Source organism: Pygoscelis adeliae, unplaced genomic scaffold (genome assembly GCF_000699105.1).
Source record: "Pygoscelis adeliae isolate BGI_AS28 unplaced genomic scaffold, ASM69910v1 Scaffold21, whole genome shotgun sequence".
Lineage (NCBI taxonomy): Eukaryota > Metazoa > Chordata > Aves > Sphenisciformes > Spheniscidae > Pygoscelis > Pygoscelis adeliae.
This window is the reverse complement of record NW_008824243.1, coordinates 423,787-437,151: the sequence shown is the minus strand read 5'-3', so window position 1 is coordinate 437,151 and position 13,365 is coordinate 423,787.

Sequence of the window (13,365 nt, the reverse complement as noted above, 5' to 3'; positions counted from 1 at the left end):
GCCGCCTGGGCACACTGCCGGCTCATGTTCAGCTGGCTGTCAACCAGCACCCCCAGGTCCTTTTCCAACAGGTTATAGTTTCCATTGTTCGGTTGTTGTGGTTTTTTTTTTTTTAATGTTAAGTGTGTTTTCCCAGGCATATTTTGGACATTACAGCAAGTTTTAAAGGATAATTATGGCTAGTCAGAGATCAGGATCTGATCAAGATTATACCTTATGAAGTTATTTTCTTCAGTGAAATATCACTTATTTTAACATTTTTAAAATGTTCTCTTCTCTGGCGTACACCATTATTTCCTGGTTAAAATTAAATTTATTAAATAGTTGAATCCAGCGAGCTTTTACAAATGTCTTTTTCTGTTTCTTTGTTTTCAGAAAGACTAGAGCACAGATACTATTGAATACTTCAATCTTTTTTGAGTCCTTCTTAATTTTCTCTCCTTTACTGTTAAGCACCAAGCCTGTTTTGATTTTCTCTTTCTGCATTTAGGGAACGTTATCTTGTTTCCTTTTATGTTCCTGTGCTTTCTGATCTTATCCCTAAGGGGCTTGAGCAGTTCCTTTATATTCACGTTTAGACCTGTAATCTTCTTTCCACTTTTTGTTTGATTCTTTTTGAATTTTCAGGTCACTGGAGAAATTCTGATGCCTCCACAATAGTTTCTTACTGTTCTGCCATTCCTTGCTTCACTTATGTATAACCTACCACTATGCATTAAATATCTTCTCTTTCAGTAACTCCCAGCAGCACTGCACTCCCCTGCCCTTTAAACTTTTTCCTTTCCCAGTAAACTATCATCTCCTATACTCCTGGAACAGGTGAAGTTTGCCTTCGCCCTCAGCCATCACTTTCCTGCTCATTTACCTTCATATTAGTATTACTTCCCACAGCTTGTCTGTAATCTTTCAGAATTTCAGTTGCTGAATGTAGCTTTTGTTTACATGTTCTATCATTTTTGTTAGTTGAAACAAGATCTAAAGCAGGAGCTTCCTTTACTCTCCAAAACAAAAGCTGTCCCCAAAATATTCCGTGCACCGATTGTGTCATCCTGCTTTGCTCTTTAGGTATCTCTGAACAATTACAATCTCCTTTTGCTACAAAGGCTTTAATTTTAGGAATATTGAATTATTCCTCAAAAAAATACCTAACCATCTTGTCTTCTGGCTTATGTGGAACACATGAACTCAGCTCTGCATTTATTTTCCTTTTCTATCGTTAAACAGGAAATCTAAGAAATCTCTGTCCTTTCCACGAACTTGTGAAAAAGTACACCTTTAATACATGGTAAACCTTTCTTTCTTTCTCTCTTCTCACCTGCCATTCCTAAGGAGACTGCATTTCTACAACAGTAATGTACCCCTGTGATTTATCTCACCAACTTTCTAGGATGCCATTTTCATTAGGTTTTGGCTATACTTTAGCAAAGTACTTCTTCCTATACAGTCCCATATTGGGGCAGCTGTGTAATACCATCCCCCAGGTTGGTCTCCTATTTGACCCTCTCATGACTGTATTGCAGATGGTTCTCCTCTGCCTAAATTTAGATAGAAGAGTAGGCTTTTTGGTTTGTTTTTCTTTCCCTCTCTTCACCTCTGAGATTTTATCACTGATCCCAATCAAGTCTATTTTAAAATCTCCTTCCCTGTGTGCACTCAAAGATGTCCTTCCTCTTCCTTTTTGCACGGGCCTTAAATCTTTTTTGCTGCCTCCTTTGTGTAATGCCATGCCAGACATCATGACACCTATCTACGCTTCTTAGTCTTCTGAAACATGCATCTTGGAGTCATCTGCCTCCATCTGCCTCTATGATCTTTATTATGCTGTTCTGCTATTTCCCATTCCACCACTGTGCTGTCAGATGCTTGCAGTCTCTTTCATACTGCATAATATTCAATATAACAGTATCATTAGGCTCATGTAAATAGAGATACCTTGCTTATCTTTCTTAAATAGCCCTTATTGTGGGTACAAGCAGAAGCAAGTTCCTGAAATGATGTGTTGTCTGCATTTTAAGGTAGCGAAGGTCAGGACCTTCCAAAAGACCTTTAGGTAATGATTTTTCTTTGCAAATGATCTCAGGTACCAGGACAGGCAAGAAATGATCTACGGCTAGTGTTCCTATTTTAGACTGTTCCACATGTGAGCACTTTTTCTTTCAAGAAGAGGTAATAATATAAAACTAAGAATAGAATGAGTCAGAACAGAATTAAAATATAACCTTGACTTTCTTGCCTCTTAGCCCCTCAGGAAATCACATGCTGATAGTACAGATTGCTTAGTATTTTCTATGTTCCTTTATTTTGAGCCCTTTTTGGGAAGCAGGAGTCATTATCTCTTTGCTGTTGCATGGACAGGCAGTTGACTCCTGCCCTGAAAGCACTGGAATAGGCAGAACCTCAGGAGAGAAAATACCTCTGGGGCAGGGCAGTTATATGATTTGTAATATGCCTTCCTCTTCAGTCTATATTCAATTTCTGCTTACCGCAGTATTTGACCATTGGTCTCCTATAGTGATGTACTAGATGCAATACAACAGACAAATGTGGGCCAAGAAAATCATATTTTTCAAATGCATAAACACGCAGATGTACAGTTTCATCAGTTTCCTGTGTTTTTTAACTGAGTATGCCACATCAATGTATTTTGAGTAGTAAAGAATAAGAGTTTCTCTTGTTTCTAATGTATGGTGCCATATTTTATTAGGTATTGTATTTGGCAATGTTTACATTACTGCGATTATGTGTTATACAGACTGTTAAAGTTGTGTCAGCAAACTCAGTACTTTCAATTTCATAAGCCCCAGTATTTTCAGATGTGTAACCCAATCACAACACCTTGCTCCAGGCTAAAAATGCTCTTATACTCTCAACACCAAACACTTTTATTTATTTTAATTAAAATAAAACATCCATTTAGTTTTTTAATGTTTTTCTATTAACCATACTAAACAAGAGCTAATGCATACTTGCTTCGTTTGAAGCTTTTGTAATTTTCCATAGGTCAGTATAAAAGGCAGAATGGGAAAAGGGTTCAAATACATAATTTAATAAAATCAACAGATATTTAAAAATTTGCCATTATTTCCATATTTATCATGCATTATCTCTTGTTAATTGGACTATTCTGCATTGAGAGTGATCTTTTTAGCATATAACCATACTGCTATTCATGTTAATTTTGATGAAATAATTTGACCCATACAGGAACCAGCCCTTCTAGGGCATTTCAGGAGTTGTCAAGGCTGTCTTAAAGTGCATTGTGCAGTTTAAGGTGAGTTAGTATATTCAAGAGTTAGACCCTGGAAACATCCATTCAGACTGAGTCCCCACACTTCAGTCACACACTTAAGACTGTATAATTTATTCCTAATTATCTAGTGCCATGACAGTGGCAGAGCAATCACACTGAGCTGTATCTAAGGTGGGGTTTGCCTCTGTTACTTGCCCTGAGTATTACCTGCTTACAGAGAAACCTGCTGCTCCCTGAGAGTGGCAGTATCTGATTCCTAATTGCCGGTAATTCCTTAGCTCCTTGTGCTTGCTTCAATCCGGATGCAGTCAACATTAACGCCAGTGTTAGAAGTATTATAAAATCTCCACTATAATTCCTCTTTAATTAGCATCCTATTATCTTAAATTGCTTCAACAATTTTATTTTTTTTCCCCTAAAGCTCCTCCATTCTTTCGGTAATACCCTTTTTGTAAAACTGCCTAAGTATTTCACCACTGGTTGGACCTGCTACAGTTTTTTACTTTGTCTTTTAATAGCTTATTCAAAGGGAGAGAAAAGCACAGTGGGCTCTTGCTAGAGTGCAGTAATATCGGTGTTCTCAGAGTTTTTCTTTCTCTGGAGCATAATGGTTGAACTAAGTCTTGTGGTGAAGAGCAAACCTGCTGGGCTAATGGCAATAAACTTGCAAACAGTGAGAGGCTTGTTCACTCAAGTTCAACATGTGAATAGCTCTGTGCAGCTCTAATTAGGACCCTGGTTCTGAACAGGTAATTAAATATCAGTTTGGTTATCCAAGTGAAGGGATTAAGGTGAAAATATACCATTCACGTTTATAGGAAAATATGAAGTTCTGCATTTCTGTTGGCTTACCAGCATTACAGTGAACTCCATTTGGAATACCTTTAAGTATGCCTATATGAGACAGAAAGAGACAGCTGAACTGCAGCACACTGTCTGCAATGAGTCTCTCATGGCAATGATGCAGCCACTGAATTAACTAAAGCTGACATTTTGTCTTTAAGAAAGATATTCCTTAGCCTTTGGAAAAATGAGCATTATTGCATATCAATAAAAATAAAAACCGTGCCATCATTTCAACTGGTGGATTGTCTGTTTTGACACCTCTCCCTCACTCCCCCACCCTCAGTTATTTAATGGATGGCTGAGTGCGAACTGCAATATGGGACATACATATTTGTGCTTAAAGGGCTGTTTCTCAGATGGATGGGAAAGTTTAATTTTAATAATCTGATCACCTAAAGCAGATACCTTGGACTCACATATTTTATGAGGTTTTAATACCTGTGAAATACCTTTGGCTAAACCCACCAATTTCTTTGATGTTTCACTGCTTCCCAAGGCTAACCTGCCATTCATTTTTTTTCCCTCTTCACATTAATATTTCAGCATTTTAAAGTGTTTAAAGATCTTTTTAGGTATTTCATTTGTATTACTGCTTTCTGACAATGCTCATATTGTCATAAAAATATAGTTCAGACAAACACTGCACAATGTAAGGCCAGGGATGTCTAGAAAAAAAATCAAACTGGAGGGTCATTTTGGAATTTTAGAAGTATGCAGAGGCAAATATTTCTTACTATTCTCCAAAAGAGGATTACATATATTCTTTTGTTTAGAGGACACAAAGCTATTTGTGCTCTATGCTAGAATAAAGGTTAATTGATTGTCCTGGGTTTACTGAAAATAAGGAAGGAGAATGGAATTTCATAAATGCCAATAAGTGATTGGTAAGGACAGAGGAAAACCTGAAACAGGTCAATGCCTCAGGCTGTACAGTCTCCCAGACATGCTGATGTGCCCTTGCTTCTATTCTTCCTGCTTGTCTGTATGAAAAGCAAACATTATATTTCTACAGAGCCTTCCAGCCATTTTATTCCATTCACTGAAAAAAATTCAATTACAGTAAATTTCATGGTTTTTTCCTTCTACACCACCACATAGGCTAGATGAGACAGTGCATAACTATTTGCCTAAGTTTTCAAAATCTAGACTTCATTAGTTTCAAGAACAGAAAGGGTTATGATAACCTAACCTGACTTTTTTTTTATTACACTGGTAATCTCATTTCCAATTTCATCCAATAATTCATTGTAAAGGGTGACTAACAGAGTAAAAATGTCCCCTGCTGAAATCATGACTGCCTACCTCCTAATCCCTTGCAACTTCTTTCTGCCACCCGTCTCAACAATTTATAAATGTTATGGTGACAATGGCAATACATACTGTGTGTAAACCATTTATCATACCCTTATGAACTATGGCTTAGGAATCACTAATGTTTTTCAAGACCTGTGCTGTTAAAATTTGAAATATCATCTATGTTTTCTATTCAGATTTATTTACTCAAAATGAGGAATTTGATGCTGATGTTTTTGGAAATAAGGGGTTACACAATGACAAAATAAAGACAGCGTACTTAGGGGCATTCCCATGGAAAGAAAAAGCGGTTGGTAATACAGTATCCTGAAGTAAATAGTATCCTGAATGTCTCAGTGGTACTACAAGTTCATTGGTTGTCAGTGTGAATTAGAGGAAAGTCCAAACTATCAGAACAAAGAGAACAATATATTTTTGTACATTTTAATGAGAAATAAAATAAACTTATTTTAGAAGTCACATTTAAAAAATATCAAAGCATACCTGGAAGACTATAGCACCAAAGAAAAGTGAAACAAAAATAGAAAAGATTGTATGAATGGAATTATTTATCTTGATGTTCACAAACACTATAATTTGTCATCTTTGCTACTGCATTTCCTCATTATTGGGAGATAATCTTTAGGGACTTTTTAGTGGACCCTGCTGTATGAGCTCCCTTTATGAGTTTCATACCAAATTAGTAGTGAAACTGTTATTTTGCCACATGAATATATGATCAAATATTCCTCATAATAACACTGAACACAATAAATAAGTATGGCTTTCAAAGATTTCTGTACATATTCTACTGTAAGTTAAGATCAATTAAAAATATTTTCAATAATATATTCCCTTTGTGAAAATTAGTCCATGTAAGCATTAAGTATAGATTTTTTTCCTGTATGATTAAAAAAGTAATGAAGTATGTGATTTTGTTTAAAATCTGTACGAGACAAATTATACTACAGGTCTTACCGACTTTTGTGAACTGATCATGTCAAACTTCAAGATCAAATGCTTTTATACCTACAACTAATAGTTTCTAATGAACCTCAATTGCTAATGATTTCATTATTTCATAGCATACATTTCGTTAAAATGTTTATTCATCAATCACATCCCACATAACTAGTCAAATGTAATGGACCAACTTAATTCTGATTTAATACCTTTGAAGCAGAAGATACTACATTAAGAATGATCTTTTAATACAGGCTGGAATGGGACCTCCTGGCTCTTGACCATAGTTTGGTACTGTTCATGTCTTAGTTCTTCATGAAGATCTGTAGAGCTTTACCTTACAGGTGAGGATCAACAGCTGAGAATGTGTGATGAAGAGATCCTCAATATCCAACAAAAAAAAAAGTCCTGGCTTACAGTGGACATTGCCACCCTTGTCACTGGCAGTCTCTAGGGCATATCTTTATAATTTATCCTATTACATTTTAATAATTTAATACTTAGGACTGCCTAGGTTGTTCTGCACAATATTTTGATATATGGATAATGCCCCCTAAATTTGTGTAATCTGCAGACATCTTTGGCACATTTACTTTTTTGTGTCAAGACTGTTTGATGTAAACTTTAGGAAATGTGATTAAAGGCTCATCACTAAGAACACAGAAGAGCACAGAGGCAGAACAACAGGTAGGGAAACCCCAACAACACAGCCCTCACCCCAACCCCTGACAGGGCTGTCCCTGGGGAGCCTCAGCTCCATGGGCTGGGGTGACACCTATCAAGAGGAATCATCAGAAAAGGTCTCTGGATCACTTTTTGGACTGAGAGGGCTGACAACCTACAGAGGTAAGGGGATCACTATGGGATGCAGGGAAAAAACATCTTGGGATTGTAGAAGACTTATTATGGGATGTTTAGGGGAAGCACCAAAGGTGGGCAAAGGGAGGGATCAAGGTGGTTTGGGAAGAAACAGGCATGGAAGGGAAAAAGGAAGTGAAAAAGAGGATAAAAAGGGTTGATCACATGTAAACAGATTGCTAGTCAATACACTTGTCTGGCTGTGCTCTGCACTGGTCTCTCCAGTCTGTTCTGTCTTCTCATTTAATGCCATTTCCAGCTGTTCTTCTAGGTGAGGGGACTCTATTCTGCACGCCTGTGTGTGTGTGTAGGTCTAAGTGCCAGCAACTGCAGTGGAGCTGTTGGTCACAAGGGCCTGGGTGCCAGCACCTGGAGACACCAGAGTTCATGCGTATTGTGTGTATAGGTACACTAGTGTGATCACAGCCAACATCAAGCTAGACTAATCAGCAAGTAGGGGAAGAGGTTTGGGAGCCAAGTGCTGCAGCCACCATAAGTCTAGGCCAGATACTGGAGAGATCCAAGCATCTATGAGTTCGCTCCTGGAGGGACCAGGAGGTCCAGGCCAGTAGCTGGGGAAGCCATGGGTCCTCAGGGATGACTACTTGTAAGGCCATGAGTCTGGACCAGCTACCGGGGAGACAGACCTGTTTACATTTCTATGTCTCTGTGCATGAGGCAACTGGGAGACTGTGGGACCCAGAGGCCAGCTATGGGATCTATTGGGTGTCTAAGGCCAGGTGCTGGAGGGATCCATAGTGTGTGTATCTGTGTGAGTAGGTCTGAGTACTAGCAGCTGGAGGGGGGCTGCATCCTCTGGGGCTCACATATCCAGGTGCCTACAACTGGGAAGTCTGGGGATCCGGGGGCCAGGGTAGATTGAGTGTCTAAGGTCAGCTACTGGAGGGATCCATACAGTATATATGTATGTTTATACATATACTTTCCACTACTGGGCTTTCATCCTGATCAGCCAGAGAAGGTAACAGGTTGAGGCCATTGGTGCTGATTGTGCTTGTGGAGGTGCTGAGTATGTCTGCCTGTGGTGACCTATGTGGCTGGCTGTGCATATACATGTGTGCACGTGTGCGTATGTGTGTGTCTATTGGGAATACATGGTCAGCCTTGCTACTTGCTGGACCTGAGGAGATGAGGCTGTGGCAGCCTCACCTTTATTGGGCTATTGTATTTGGCAGGTCCTAACAAATATGATTGAATTTTGAGGGAAAGTAATAAACTTTCTCTCCTCTTTCTGATTAATACCTTCCACAATTCTACAGTCTTGCAACTTTTGTACCAGCTATCTTCTTCAGCTGAACAGCATCCTCTGTAGATCTTTACAGAAGACCAGAAGGAATAATTTTATGTATGTGGCACTCAAACCAAGTGTTACGTTAATCAGGGGTAGATGTTGTGCTAGGTCTACTAAATAAGACTATGACCTTCATTTCACCTATTCCAAATTTAATTTAGAATAAATGAATGTTCCTCTCTGCAGTAACTCTGTCCTGAGCCCCAACCAGTTAACTTCAATTGATGCCTTTGAAAGAAAGGTTAAATCTAAAGACTCAAAGAGCAATGTAGACAATTTCTGTACGTTGCCTATTTTTAATGTGGCTCCAGCGCACTAGTCACCCAAGAACCACTGAGCTGCTTCAGTTATTTCATGAGTTAACCAGATTGCTAAATAAGGATTATATAACTATGCTGTATTCTTACCTGGAAGGCAAACCTGAATGAAATATGGATTTCTTAAAAATGAAAACTATGTATTGGGGGGCTAGTTTAGTAATTTCCTATTAAATACTGGAAACAAAGACCAGCAAGCATCCCTGAATTGTTTCTTCTGTTTCTGTTTAAGACTAATCACACAGAGGACACATCCTGCCCTCCTCCCCTGCCTTACTTAAAACAAGTTGCACTAAATCAGACAAATGCAGGCTCTGTGGGTCAGCAGGCGATAATTGAACCCTTACAGTTTAGAAGTGCTCTTGTGTCCATTTGCTCTGGACACAACTCCATTTCAGAATTCATTTTTTCCCAATTTAAAAAAAAACAACTTGCATTACAAGCTAGCCATGTAATTTGAAATTACATGTGACGGATGCTAAATGGAATCTGATTAAATATGAAGAACATGAGTTTAGCTGAGGAGTAGTAATAGAGAAGAAACTAAAGCTGAAGTGGAAACCCAGGAGGCATAAACTAAAAACCATGGTGTGTACCTGCAAGTCTGGCCACCACAAGAGATGAAAATTGCCGAAGAAAAGTTTTTGGACATGTGAGACAATGCCCTGAGTATATCTGAGTAAAATAATAACTTAAAAAAATGCATGCATATGCTCCTCCATACCTAGCACTTCTCTCTTTCTTCCTGCCCACTTCAGCATAGCCTGAATTTTATCTGCCTGCTCTTCCTGACAGTCTTTGTCTTTCCTCTCTGTTCCTTTATTACAATACTTTCATATTTTCTCCTTTTCACTCTTCAAGTGTAATTGTTTAAACTGTTATTTCTAATACTGTCTCTGTAATTCCACTGAAGAAAGGAAAATTAATATCTAATAGTTGCATTCTTATATACAGATATTGCTGATCCATGAAAAGAGTAAACAAATACAGCTTTATTACTGGTTTGCATAAAGGTTTTAGTATAGTTACAGCCAAGTTTTGTTATTAGCACATTCTGAACATTTTGCACCTAACCAGCTGTATTTATTTCTTTGATGTTGAAAGTTAACCAGAAAAACAATCTATGTCAAAGTAGACTGATGCAGAACAGAGAAAATCGTTACTATAATTACAGAGTAAGTCACTTGCAGAGCTGTTTTGTCATCCTTACGGGCTGGATTTTTTTCTCCTTCATCTCTCAGAGAGGAGAAGAAAGTAATGCAAATTCATATTTTATATAGCCTGCTGAGAAGATCTGAGCCAACTGCTTTATTTGTTGTTTTCCAGTCGGGAAATATCAGCCCTAATTTGATGAATTTTTGTTAGAATATCTGAGCATGTGATTATGTATACAATGTTCTGGATCTAATGAGGCTCATTCAGTGCTTTAGAGAGCAATTATTCACTCCTTGATTGGCACATAACTGTCTTGAGTTGAAAATCTGAAGCATCATGAGATGATTTCCCAAAATTATGCACTTAAATTTAGCTCTGCTGTGCTTATCCCATGCCACATGAATAATGTCTGTATGTGCCAATAAGTGTTTTGGATACACTTATCCAAACAAAGTAGGCTACTTCTAGGCTCCTATGATACGAAACAGCCTTATCGCTGGTAAGTACCTTTGCTACTTCTCCACCTTTTCTGTGCTTCTTCACACAGACTAGCTTTCACTGTAATTGACACAACTCTGAAGAACTCCACAAAATCAAATATTAGCCTCACGGGAAAAAAACATCAAGCCTTCCCTGCTAGCCAGTAATGAGTGCCAGAGCACAACTTCCTATCTCACAAATGGCATGACAAATGCATAGCATTGGGCAGATCACTTCTATAACCACCTTTGTCATTCAAAAACTATCATTAAGAGAGACAGATTGACCACTGCTGCTTGTACTCTAACATTGCACAGCTAGATTGCATTTCTTAGCTTTAATCTTTAAGGAAGAGTTTATGGAACGATCAAACCAGTTAGAGAAGCCAAGTAAAAGCTTTCATGTACATCGTCAAAAGTCTCCTTTATCAACATTCAAGGATTACTTTTACCTGAAAGTTTACACCATGAGTTTCTAAACTGGTGGTCCTCAAGCACACCATGGCAAGCCAGGTGAAACAAAAAAAAAGCATCAGATTACTTGGGCAAGAGAGTGAGCACATTGCTTTCGGTCTACTGTAATGAATCCATCTGAAGACATTGTTCTCCAGGATCCCAGAGTTAAACTGCAGAAAGATACTGACATAATTCATATAAAAAAACCCCATGCTAATATAGCATCATTCTCACTGGTTTTAGTGTTGATCGGAAATCCTATCTGGAAAGAACTGGGTTCTGTTATTTATTTCCTTGGTAGTCAAGAGGCAGAGAAAGGACTTACGTTTTCCCACAGAGGCAATGCTCTTAACAAAAAAGATAAATGCTGCTAGACAATCTCTATAATGTGAAGCCATGACATGAAAAGATGGTGTGGTCCTAATTTAGATTAAAGGAACAGAATGGACAAAGCATGTTAATAGCCCAGGGGAAATCTGACAGTGGCTGAAGAGGTCTGTGTGTTGATCTTAATCTACGTGAGATTAAAACATAAATTGTTTTTACTAGTGACTGTGCAGTCTAAACTCCTGATGGTTTTACAGAATTCTTTCTTTTCTTGCCTCGTGATCTTTAGTATGTCATCTTTTACCACCTTCCCTAGGGATTTTAAGAACTCCACTCAGATCATCGTAATCCTCCCCACCCCTTTCTTCTGATACCCTGCTCAGCATTATTGCCCCTGAATCATTTCACTGGAGAATAGAGCAGCATCATCTGTCTTGACATGAAGGACACCTCGTACATACTGTGGATTTCCCTTAAAAATAATTTCCAGCCTCAGATTCACACTAAATATCCTTGCTGCTAGAAGATAAATCACACTTTTGTTCTTTGAATCAGTGTAATGGTCAGCTCGATGCCTCCTCCTGATAAAAATAAAATTTCTCTTGGCCTTGCTAAAGTTATGTTCCCTGCTAGTTCTTCCTTTTTCTCAATATAGACATTTCCATCATTCATTTTTTTCCAATTAAATCTAATTTAAAATCACTGATCTGATGCTCTGTCTCACCATGTCTTTTTTTCTTTCTTTTCTCAGCATCCTGAGGGCACCACCAGCCCTCAATGGCCCTGATCATCCCTAGGGCCACACACTGCCCATGGCCCAGGACCCCATTTCAGCCCAGCCTGGGGCCCTTAGTCCCTGCCCCAGAGATGCTGTAGGGGTACTGGTCTTGATCCCTTTCTCTGTCTGCCTCCTCGACAGACCTCTGTTCTGCACTGTGGGTAGCTTGTCTCCTGGATGGACCACTTTCAATGTATATTGTAGCTTGTTTTCAGCCCTGCCTTTGCCCCCCTCCCCTTTTATTCCTGATGGATCCCTGGGTGGACCCTGGCCACCTTTAGCAAATATCATTGACAGAGGTGACCAAAACCAGGGGAAAATGAAATGGTTTCTTTTCAGCAAAAGCTTAGGGGATGCCATCTTCACTGCCTTTTTGCGTAAGTGCTTATAAGAACATTTATGCTTCCATGATCTATTCTTTTCTTAGCTTGCTTACCAGCTCCCTTTTTTGGTGATCTTAGGTGGTCTTGAACCACTAGGTTTATACCTGTATTTGTTTGTCTGCCTGTTATTCGGGGTCAGTAGTAATATGTTCATCAGGAGTCACTAATATCTCTGGCCTTGTTATCAAATAGCCCCCATTCAGACTCCATTAACTTAGGCAAATATGTTCATTATTTATTGTAGTTCTGACAAGACCAACCAAAGCTTACTTTTTCCCTCATAAGTTGAAGTCCTTTTTGTTTGACACTTGCTGGGATTTCTCAACTAGTTAGTTGTAATTAGGCTCTTTGTCATAAAGGGTGTCATTTACATCCTTGTTTTCACACATTTTCTTAGCCATTTCTTTGCTCTCTAAAAAATGAGAAAATGTTTTTTACTGTTGTTTTTAACAGAATTAATTTCGTTGTCCATATTTTCATGAATTTGTCATCTAATGGAGTTTAGAAAGAATGTTGAGTCTAGGGGGGAAACAGATACAAATTATTAATGCTCCAATTGCACATATGATTAGAGTTTTTCCATCATGTAAGTATATATTTGTGTAACAAAAGAAAAAAAAAACCAAACACCAAAACTTGTGATTCAAGGAAAGGAAAGGGAAAAATACTGTAGAAGAGGGCTAAAGAACTAGCTGAATAAATTACTGGATTAAGACGACTTTTAGAATGAAAGTAGAGATGGAAAACAAGTTACGTCTTGTAGTTTTAGACAGGCTACATAAACTCGTTGTGGTATAGGAAGTTAAAAACCTCTTCAGTGATATAAATAAAAAAGGATTAAGGGAAAGAACAGTCATCTTTGTATGGTGAGAATAGGGTACAGACTAAATGTTTAAGAAATAAAATTAGGTTTTTTACCTTGAATCTAAATAAGGGTATTACTTCTGC